This window comes from Schistocerca gregaria, chromosome 7 (assembly GCF_023897955.1).
Source record: "Schistocerca gregaria isolate iqSchGreg1 chromosome 7, iqSchGreg1.2, whole genome shotgun sequence".
NCBI classification, from domain to species: Eukaryota; Metazoa; Arthropoda; class Insecta; order Orthoptera; family Acrididae; genus Schistocerca; species Schistocerca gregaria.
Genome location: NC_064926.1, coordinates 73,231,940 through 73,243,270, shown reverse-complemented (window position 1 = coordinate 73,243,270; position 11,331 = coordinate 73,231,940). Strand labels below are relative to the sequence as shown.

At 36.8% G+C, this 11,331-nt stretch overlaps 1 protein-coding gene across 3 annotated transcripts in view; it reads left to right on the top strand.

Annotated features, from left to right (window-relative positions):
- LOC126281772 (carboxypeptidase N subunit 2-like) overlaps positions 1–11,331 on the top strand; it is a 312,044-nt gene that overhangs the window by 164,101 nt on the left and 136,612 nt on the right. The window lies entirely within an intron of this gene.

Below are 11,331 nucleotides of genomic sequence, written 5' to 3'. Positions count from 1 at the left end.
ATTTTTGAATTCTAGTGGTAGCTTATTGAAAATGGATGCAGCAGTATACTCTACACCTTTCTGCACAAGAGTTAAGGAAGTTTAATCCAAATGCAGGCTTGATTTTTGCTGAGTGTTAATTGAGTTAAAGCTGCTTATTCTTGGGAATAAATTAATATTGTTAACAAGAAATAACAGTGAGGAATATATATATTGAGAGGCCAACATAAAAAAAAAAAAAAACAGTTATTGCCTGAACCGCCCATTTCTGAGCCAAAAGTATCCTTTTAGAATGGAAGAGTTACCCCAATATATAATGCCATATGTCATAAGTGAATGAAAATAAGCAAAGTAGACTTTTTTGTGTTGAATGATCACTCACTTCAGACACCATTCGAATAGTAAAAATGGCAGCATTAAGTCTTTGAACAAGATTGTGGACGTGGGCTTTCCATGACAGTTCACTATCTATCTGAACAGTTATAAATTTGATCTATTCAGTTTCACTAATCATATGCCAATTCTGTGAAGTTAAGACATCAGGTCTTGTTGAATTGTGTGTTAGAAACTGTAGAAATCTGTGTCTTATTGTGATTTAGCATTAGTTTATTTTCTACAAGCCATGAACTTATGAACTGAAATATTTGAACCCAAGCCAATGTTGCACACAACATCCTTTACTATCAAGCTAGTGTCATCAGCAAATAAAAATATTTCAAGAGTCACCCATAATACTAGAGGGCATATCATTTATATAAATTAGGAACCGGAGTGGCCCCAACACTGATCCTGGATGCATTCCCCACTTGACCGTACCCCACTCAGACCCCACATCACAGCCATTCCCAACACTGTCAATATTGATCTTTTGCTGTCTGTTGCTAAAGTAAAGTAAGAGGTGAACTATTTGTGAGATACTCCCCATATTCTGTATTGGTCCAACTCCTGGAGCAATATTATTTTTGTGACCAGCACAATCAAACACCTTAGTTAAATCAAAAAATACTCCTAGAATTTGAAACCTTGTATTTAACCCATCCAGTACCTCACAGAGAAAAGGGAATATAGCATTTGCAGTTGTTAAATGACTTCTAAAGCCAAACTGTACTTTTGATAGCAAATTGTGTGATATAAAATGATCAATTATCCTTACATACAGAGCATTTTCAATAACTTTAGCAAACACTGATGGCATAGAAATAGGTCTAAAATTGTCTACATTACTGGAAAAAACTATATGTCTATGTTACCTAAGTTCAGTAACACAGGTAGAACTATTTATAGAACTAGCAATAGCAATCTCAAAACTCTCTCTCTACTAAGAAAGCAACTACTTATATTAATGCTACTAAACCACAACTAATACCAACAAAACTACACAAAATCATTAGCTAAAACCAAAAATTCAAGCAGCCACTGGAACACTCAATGAAGTTGAAACACTGAATGAAAATTTTACTAAAATATTTCACTAGAAACAATAAGAAACATCAGCTGAAAACTAAAACACAAAATAGTAAATTTTGACTTCAAGGCACAGAAAACTCCAAAAAAAAAGCAAGCGAATGTTTCCAAAAGTTTAGTAAATCATTATTTCACCACAAATGGGCATGAAACACTGCTTAAAACTATTAAATTTAATAACTGTATAACTGTGCACAAATAAATTCGTCAGTACTTAACTTTATAATTGCTACAACTGCAACTGCATGCTGTAAAATGTAAACACACTGCTGAGGCCTGAGTCTTGGATGAATGATGTAAGCACACTCCTGAATAACAGACCACTGGAGTCAACAACACAGGAAGAATGACTGAGATGAATGAAAATCCACTAATAAGTTACTTTTACAGTGAGTATTAACACAAATGAATTTTAAAATAAGTAATTGAGAAACAAAACTTTACAAAATAGTGACGAGCAATTTCAACCGCAGTCCACACATGTAACATCACACGAAAGAACCTAGAACCAGTTCTGTATTTGTGTGTCTGTGCTATAAAATTCATTATTATAGCAGTTATTTTGTCTATGTACAATTTTTCAAAAAGCTGGATATCAAAATCAACTTGAGAAATGCATATAGTGTTACTAGTACACAGCTCTGATTTCTGTCTTTGGCACTATTTTGATCTGCTAAACTTTCATAACCTGTCTATTACATTCCTTATTACAAGTCACTTGTCACTTTTATGATGGCAGCAATGTTTTAGGGGTAAACTCAGAGTTCAGGTTATCTCTATTAAAAGTGTTAAGTCATGTTGTAGATGTGTGCACACCACTAGTGAAAGAAGGTGTTTGGGTAGCCAAAGAACAATGGAAATGTACTAGTCTTCTGAGTTAATACAGTAACAGTTTCTTAGAAGGTACAAACGTACCACTGATACGAGTTGCAGTAAATGAGTTAAGTACACTGGTGTGTCCTAAGAGGGTATCGCTGAAGTGGTCAGAAACTGATACCATCGCAATGGTTTGATGGTCTGGATGTGGTATGTGATGCAGTAGGATCTGACTGGGGAGCCACAGATGTGGCCAGCATACATCCTAAAGCAGTCATGGTTTGTGGTTTCCATACTGGGGAAGGCTGCAAGATTTATCAATCTGAACTAACCTAGACCTCAGAGTAATTTGTCACCACTATCAAAATTTCAGGGGTAAGGGGAGGGGGACGACAAATGTTTACATACTGGACTTTCAGACTCAACGACTAAATAACATCAAAAGCTAACTCCAAGGTAAAATCTATAGGTAACTTATTATTCCCCCAAAATCACATTTCTTGAAAGTCTACAACGACTAATCGTACTAAAAGGCACATTTCAGAAAGATCTTTAATGTGGTGCATGTTAGCTTCACTGCATGCTTAATGTTTTTGGTGTTTTCATTTCTAAGCTTCATATGTTTAATGGTTTGTATGTTCAAACTGTGGTGCTGATGAGTTTGTGTGATGAAACAGTCATATTCCTGTCATGTCACAGGTCTTGTGCTGTGATTGGTTGACATGAATGACCCAAATGTTAATTTACATACCATATTTATATTTGTGTATTGTGAAAATATGCATTATAGGTGATTCAGTTCACTAAAGATCTCTCCAAAATATGTTATTTTTAGTATGGTTTCTTGTGCTAAAGCTTCATAAAATATGACACTTTAACACAAAAAATGATAGTAAGAATGATGCATTTTGAAAAGTGTGACATCAGTGGCTAAATATGTAATCACCCTTTTTTTCAGTCAGTTTCTTAAGCTAAATTGATAGTTACAACAAAAAAATTGTTTCTTGTTGTCTACTAATGCGCCTATGCTTACATTAATGGATTTGTTTATAGATTAAATCAGCTTGTCTCCCCTTCTGCATTGCAAAATGGGAGATGACTCTTTCACTGAAATTTGACTGATTCAGTAGTTCTGAATGTTGTAAACGTGCAAAGTCTGTCCTTATTCATAGTATAATGCACAAATGTTGACAACCACTTTAATATAGAGCAGCAGCATTCTTCAACCCCTCTTGTCACTGGGGAGGTTACTATTATCTGCAGAAGTTTAACACTTTCAGGAAAATTACTTTTATAAAGAAAATCCAACATGGTCAAAGCACCCGACACTCACATAAAATTCTTTTGGCTGTATGACATATTCAGTTCATGACGTAAGTCTGAGGACTGTAATGTAAACAAATTAATAGCACCTCTCAGTTCATTTTTGGGGAAAACAGTTTTGTGTTTTGAAAACAATGATGGTTCAAATAGCTGTACAATGACAAGTGATCATTAAAACTGAATTAATTACTGATCTAAGTCATGATGCATTTGCATACATCTTGTGCACACACCATTCTTGATTCAGTGAAAAAAAAGTTCAGATGTGTGTGAAATCTTATGAGACTTAACTGCTAAGGTCACCAGTCCCTCTTACACACTACTTTACCTAAATTATCCTAAGGACAAACACACACACCCATGCCCGAGGGAGGACTCGAACTCCGCCGGGACCAGCCGCACAGTCCTGGACTGCAGTGCCTTAGATCGCTCGGCTAATCACGCGTGGCCTGATTCAGTGAAACATACCCAATTCCTCTTTCCACTGATGGCCATGTCAAGTGAGGCACTGACAAGCAGGACAGAAGCTGCAAAGTGAGATACATATTCAATGACTTTCACTGTATCAGTGTTCCTATGCTGTTGTTGACTGAACAGAACACCACAATGAGGCGTGACTTTATTAAAAAGAGAAAGAGAGAGATAAAAATACCAGAAGAGGATATCGTCACCTTGCAGGAAACCCTTCAGTCCCTTAGCTTTATTTATTGTCCTGTAATCATTAGCATCATCATCAGTCATTTACTCCATACATTTAATGATTTTCTTTTGGTATTCACATATAATGTTCATGCTCTGTGGTTTGAAAATTGATCTGATGGCCTGAGGAGAGGTTGGAATATGTTTCTTCACCATTCTGCCAAGAGAGTGGGGAAAATAGGTTAGAAATTTCTTAAGAGTTTCTGAGAAAGATCTGCACTTACTTATCGCCTTTCACACAACATTCAATAAATAAATTTAACTGGTGCATGTAACAGTGAATGAAGTGAGCATTTTCATGTACCTCTTTAATTCTGATTTGAACTTGACTTTTGTGGCCATTTGTGGAGAACCACTGCAACACTGAGCTAACAGTTTCTCGGGTGTTCATTTATGTTCATTTTCTCTAGCTCACTGAGAACAGCTGCAGTCCGACTTTTTGGTCATACAAAGGCAATAAATCTTTCATTTATTTTTCCCAGAAGCTCATACTGAATTATTACAACAGTTGTGACAAATTTGCAGAGTCAGTGGTTTCATCAACTTTGATTGTTAGGGTATTTGTGTTTGGTAGTTCACTCCTGATGAGATTGAAGCATACCTCACAAATTAATTCCAGCAGTTTGTTTTGAATTGCTTTGCACAGACTAAATAAAACTGGGTTTTTAATTTTTTTTAATGTGCTTCTTCTAGATGCAGTCCAATTGTGACATCAAATCAGTTAGATTTCTTGGATTCTTGGAATTTTCTGTTTCATCAAAACCTCTTAAGGCAAGCTTGAATTTGCTGTAAAATTTAATGCAGTCTACCAGTTTACTCAGATATACCAGCGTTTGACACATTTTTGTTGTATATCTTTACATTAAGATGGTAATTACTATCTACTTGACACATAATGTGCACTTTCCCTAGCACTAAAAATTCATTAAAACCATTTACATGTTTCTCACTAGAACTGTGTTTTTTCACCTTTGCATGTACATTTTTTAAGTTTGTGATAACATTCTGAGCACAGGCGCTATCACTATTACTTGTCACGAGATAGAATGGAAAGATGCATTTTTCATTTCACAAACACTCAACTGCACTGCATTGTACATTGCCCTGTTAAAAGTGTGTGTATTTCATTACTTGGATTTGCAGAGTTTGCATTCTTGGTTGGTACCAGCCGTGCACAGGCAGGGTGACAACTCCAGCAAGTGACCAAATGGTATAAAATGCCATGAAGATGACCCCATCGTGGGTTGAAACCGGTTGGCGGCAAAACAAATAATGCAATTGTGACTGTCATTTCGAATAATTGTTCAACTGTAGTGATCGCAGCTACGTGCTGTATGTTTTAATCAGTACTTTTAGCACATTCATTCACATACCTATGGAGCTTTACCATGTTTTTAAGAATCATTTCCTCATAATGTGCAAATTTAGCTACTGTATGATTGGAACCCATGAAAGTTGCTTTTACTACTGTTATTTGCTTTTTGGTCAATTTAAGCAATTGCCTCCGTTCATTTTCAGTTAATTCACTCTTTGATTTGAAATAGGAGGCATCCTGTTCGTTTAATGTCCCAAATAATATTTTACTGTGTTCACCCGCCGCAAAACTTAAGGCACTTTGTTTCCTTTGTACCTCATGTCTGCTTAATTCTCCAATTAGCCCTTGCAAATTCTGGATCTTGTTAACAATCCATTCTAAAGCTTGCTCTACATTTTGTAACGTACCCTCTCTGTTATTGTTTTTGTTATTGTTTTTTTGTTATTGTAGTTGTAGAGATATGAAATTATTGTAGCGGTTTGCTTAATCAGCCGTACTTCGGAATTTTTTGACATTAAATGGAGCCTGAAAATTGCGTAATAAATACTTCACGTGAAGTGCGATTTGCGGCATAAACAAAAATTAATTGCGGAGATGCAATACACAGAATATTAACAGGAAAGCTTTAGAACAATGCGCACGACTGACTAGACACATTCAGAGGGTACGTACATTCGCGTACGAGTGGTTGCGATCTGATGAGAAAGATCTATCTTGAAATTTTTTTTGTGTAAAATAATTACGTCGTAACACACTCGGAGATTGCGAACGTACAATCAGGGTACAGGCGCGTACTTTCTATCATTCCCTGTGGCCTGGGGAAAAGAACTGCAATTATTTGAATTTAAGAATATTTCTTTTTCAATCGGGCTCCTATTTTTATACGAAAAGGAAGATTGCAGCTTTTGAATGTCTTGGCAAAAACACATTGAAATTAATCTTTGCGGCCACCAAAGGAAAGTAGTGAGCACAATCACGTACCTCTATTGTTGAGCAGCACCGTCGTAAAGATCGTCGCCTCCACCTAAAATTCGCCTTCTCGAATTAACAGAATAATTTGTACTCCATTGGTATGGGATTTAGGCTTGATCTTGACAGAAATTATAAAACACATTTTTCATCATTTAACACCTTCATTTAACACACACACATAGGTATGAAACTATACAGTACATCTTTACACCAGCACATCAGAACAAAAAGGTAGTTAATACTAGAAGTAATAAAAGAATCTCAAAATTAGACCTTTGTCTCTCAATGATAAAAAAGTTTTTTTAGAGTATTCCTCTGGTATGACAGTCGAACAAATTTTCTTCTTGTATCTTTGAGATTAAATTACAACATTTTTTAGTTCCTTTTCATCGCCCCCTTGGGTGAATTGCCCAAAGAAATGTCAATTTTCTGAGCAATGAGCTCAAGCACTTAACACTTGACTGTTATACACACAGTGTCCTTCTTCCCATATCTTCATTCTACAAACATGGTTTAGATGCCTGTTCTGACACAAGGCAATGAGGGCAAAACATACATTAGGATATACAGAACACATGTAAAAGACACAAACTTACATACTATACACACATAATCTTTTACATTGTCTTTACATCATATCTCACATAAAATCATCATATCTGGATAGTTAAACACAGAATTGTTACATACTCCTTTTACCTTCTTTCTTTTTTTTATGTCGTACAGCACACAAAATTATTTTATTATCTCTTTGTACATTGTAGTATACAAGGGTATTACATTGTTTTATACATAATATGTCGCCGTATAAACAGCCTTCTCGTTCGCATGTTGATAATAAAATTCATTTTTTATAAGAGTCTTTGTGACTTTCCTGTAATATTTTTTTTTTTTTTTTACTCAACAGACATATTTATTGGAGTGTACGGATCTAGGGTGTGGGGCTAGCAGAGGTGTCTGGGGCAGCAAGAGGTGTTAGTTCTTGCTTAGAGTTGCTTGCGCTTTCCACTGCTTCCCTCTTCTACGGCAGGATCTGCTTAGTGACATCCTTTTTGCATTTTACTATTGTCTCATCATGGGTAATATATATAGGCATTGTTCAAAGGTAACGTGGGATGTGAATCATGAGCTGTGGTAGTCAGACTTTATTTAGTGTGTCAGGGAACTGTTTTTATACATGTCTTGGCACTTTGTTGGGTGTCCATTTACACGTACATATTGCTTTGCATTTAAATTGTACTATGTTAGGCCGTTAGCCAATAATGCGTTAGATGCGCATAACTGCAGACGCAACAATCATTTTGATGGCGCGCACGACACAACAATCATTTTGATTAACGCGCTGTGCGCCGTTTGGAGCTCAGCAGTTGCGTGGGCCCACCACCGTAAAGTGATGCCGCGTGTCCCGGTCCATACTTTTCAGTGTCTCGTGCAGTGTTCGCAGAGTTTGCGAAAAGCCAACCGCACTTGTTTCAACTTGCTGTACACCTTGGCTTTTGGAAAGGACCACTAGGTGCCTTCTAAGTTTACTGCACAAAAGGTAAGTACTGCACTTCACTATTTGGCTTGCAACGGCACACTGGCCTATATAGCGCACAAACACTCGTACCGTAGCAGGCTTCCTCGATTCACTATATCTCTTTTACCTCGAAGAAAAAGATTTGTAATATGAAATGTATTTTCACTTGTCTATTTGTGTATAGCTCACACGTCACTGACACTGGATAACTCATTGTCACTGGGTAAATATACACTGTCCTGTTCATTATCCAGTTCGATCAGAAACAAAACTGTAACTCATGATACCACTAGCTTGTCTTTTATGATAAATGCCCACATTTGTTATTTTTTTCCTGTGCTTCTACACGGAACTATGTCGGCTTACTTTTTGCTCACAACATTTTATTTCATAAAGTGGTAGGTGATTGTGTTCTCAGAGAGTACGTGCCTCTAATACTACATTTTGCTATTTCGACACTGTGTGACATCGCATAGAGCATAGGAGAACACGCTTGAGAACAACAGCATTTTCTAAGTTTATGTCGTACTACTGATGCACTTATGTATTGAAGCGGCAACAATAGGACATTAATGCACTATAAGTGTTTTTTAGAAGTTGTCTCCAAATGAGGCAAAGTCTGGGGGGGGGGTGTGGGGGATTTTTTTTGTTTTTTCCTTTCGTCACCCAAGTTTGTAACAGCGCATGGTACACACATCATAAACAAACAAATGATAAAAAATAAGAAAATACATACATAAATAAATCGCTATATTTAAATTGCTAGGTAGTACAAACAACAGATTAATAATGAAGCTTGGCTGCTGTGCGCTACTGCCTCTAAAGTCTGTGCTTGAATATATATGGTGTTTCTTTGTCTTCATGTTAGTGTTACTTTCTCCTTTCATCAAATATCTTCTGCTCAGATTGGACAAAATATTATAAACAAAGCAAAAAAATAAGTGTACTGCATCCCTCTAAAGTCAGCATACATCCTTAGTGTTTTCATACTGAAAAAATAGATTATTAAAATACTCTGGTGTCACATGGTGTATTTCTCAGTGATCTTGGTAATGTTTTATTACATCAATCGTCAGTCATAGTGACATTAATGGAACTTAGTGGGTTTTCTCCACCGATTGAAGTCTCGCAGTATCTCGCCGAGCGCCACCTGTAAATAATTGTTTGTTTCGCCATTACCTCATTTTTTTTCGGCTAGTTGGTTTACTGTAACTTACCTTGTACATACTTCTTTATTTTGTTATAAGAGACGGTGTTATGTTTGCCTCAGTTAACATTCACTAATCTTATCTTAACATCGTACTTGCACTCAAACTTGTATATAAAGTTGAAAAAAAAAAAAAAATCTGTATGACAGTAAGATCACACAAGTTGTTATTCATGAATCCTATCTTTAGGTGCACTTTCCTTAGATTAGGTTACTGTGTGTATGATATATAGTACACTAAACTTTCATTAACAGCTAGAAATCATTTTTATAGTTGCAGCATCCAAAAAAATTAACATCATTTTCAATGCGATACATTTATAGATAAAACCTCATGGTGTGGAAACGTCAAAAACACACAATACTTTCTCAGCAACCTATAGTGTACTTGCATCACACATTTATCCTTTGTACCTTAGGGAGCCCAATATTTTTCTGTAACTTACTCTGTATCTTATTGCTTTGATACACAAATGGCATAAAAAAAACTTACATCTATATTGTTCCGAGGTGTGTGCTAATTGTTCACTCCAGATACCTCTGTATATAAATTTAAAACCAAAATTCCACTGTGACCAAACAAAAACATTTCGTCAAAACTTAAAGTACACTTCGTGTTAAACATCGCTAATCACCAACTGACGTGTACGTCCTAGCTTACCTGTGTCTTGCGTCCACGTTCACTGACAAATATAAACAATAATAGTGAAATATTCTTATTCACTTAGCTGCATAAGATGTACTTTCTTTATCCTAATCGTGTTCGTTCCCTTTTTTACAGTAACTTATTTAACACGTGTGCATTAATAGGTATGGCGTGTGATAATTATAGTAGAATTTTCTTAAGTCTCTGTGTGCATACAGTCCTTTGATCTTGCCAATGTGAGGATATTCAAGTGAATAACATCCGTCATGCCGAATAGGTACAATTACGTATGGACCAGTATATTTTATTTGCCACTTAGCGTTTTTCTGAGCTAACAAGGAAGACGTCACATGAGTTTTGAGTAACACCTTTTCTCTAACTGCAAATCTGGTAACACCATGTAGCTGTTTATCACAATTTACTATCATGACAGTATGGATCGCCCCCACGACTATCTATGGCCAAGATTGGGGAGCATGATAAGGGCATGTTTAGTTTAATGCTACGCGGTTCACATCTGTTTGTGTTTCATTTGCGACTTCAATTATATTTACCCCTGACATGTTGTTCGTTAGCTGAGTATTCCTGTCGTGGTTTTGCCCTGAGTTTAGCGGCATATTGTCACCTAGTGTTTGAGATTGATAGGCTTGGCTGTTAACTGGATATTGCCACTGCCTACTTTGGTGATCTCCCATGTGGTTGCGGCTAAATTCAGGTTGGAAATTATTGTAACTGTTTCCCCACTGGTTCGTGTTGCCATCTCTGCTCCAGTTACGTTTTCAGTCATCGGAATAACCAGAAAAATTCCTATCACCATTTTTTTCTTCTTCTATTGTACTGTGGATGGTAGGTTTGGTAGCTGTTGCCGTAATTTCCTCCCGAACTCGGGCCTGGTGTCTGTGCTGTCGGTGCGCGATCGACAAAAGCCGCTCGCAACTCAGCCGCGCACGCTACATTGTTGATGCCGAAATGCGGCTGGTGCTGCGTAGGCTGTTGCTACCGCTGTCACGAAAATTGTTTTGGTGGGCCTGATTTTGCCTGGCGTCCTCATTAATTAAATCGATAGAATCTAATACAGACAGGAATTATTTGATATTGCTCTCTCCTACTTGTACAAATTTTTCTCGGATACTGAACAGTAATTTTGCCTTCAGGATGCGCAGTACGTCTGTGTGTGTGACGGGCTCGTCCCATAACCCCGTTTTATTTAAGTATTTTTCAAAATACTTCCGGAGTGATCCAAGTTTTCGATTGTATTGCTCCGTGTTGAACAATGCTTGAACGAAGTTCTCTTGTACACCTTGTGACCAATACTTAGATAAAAATGCACCTTCAAATTGTTCTAAAGTCTGGTAGTTTTCCGACATTTCCATTGCCAATAGGGCACCATC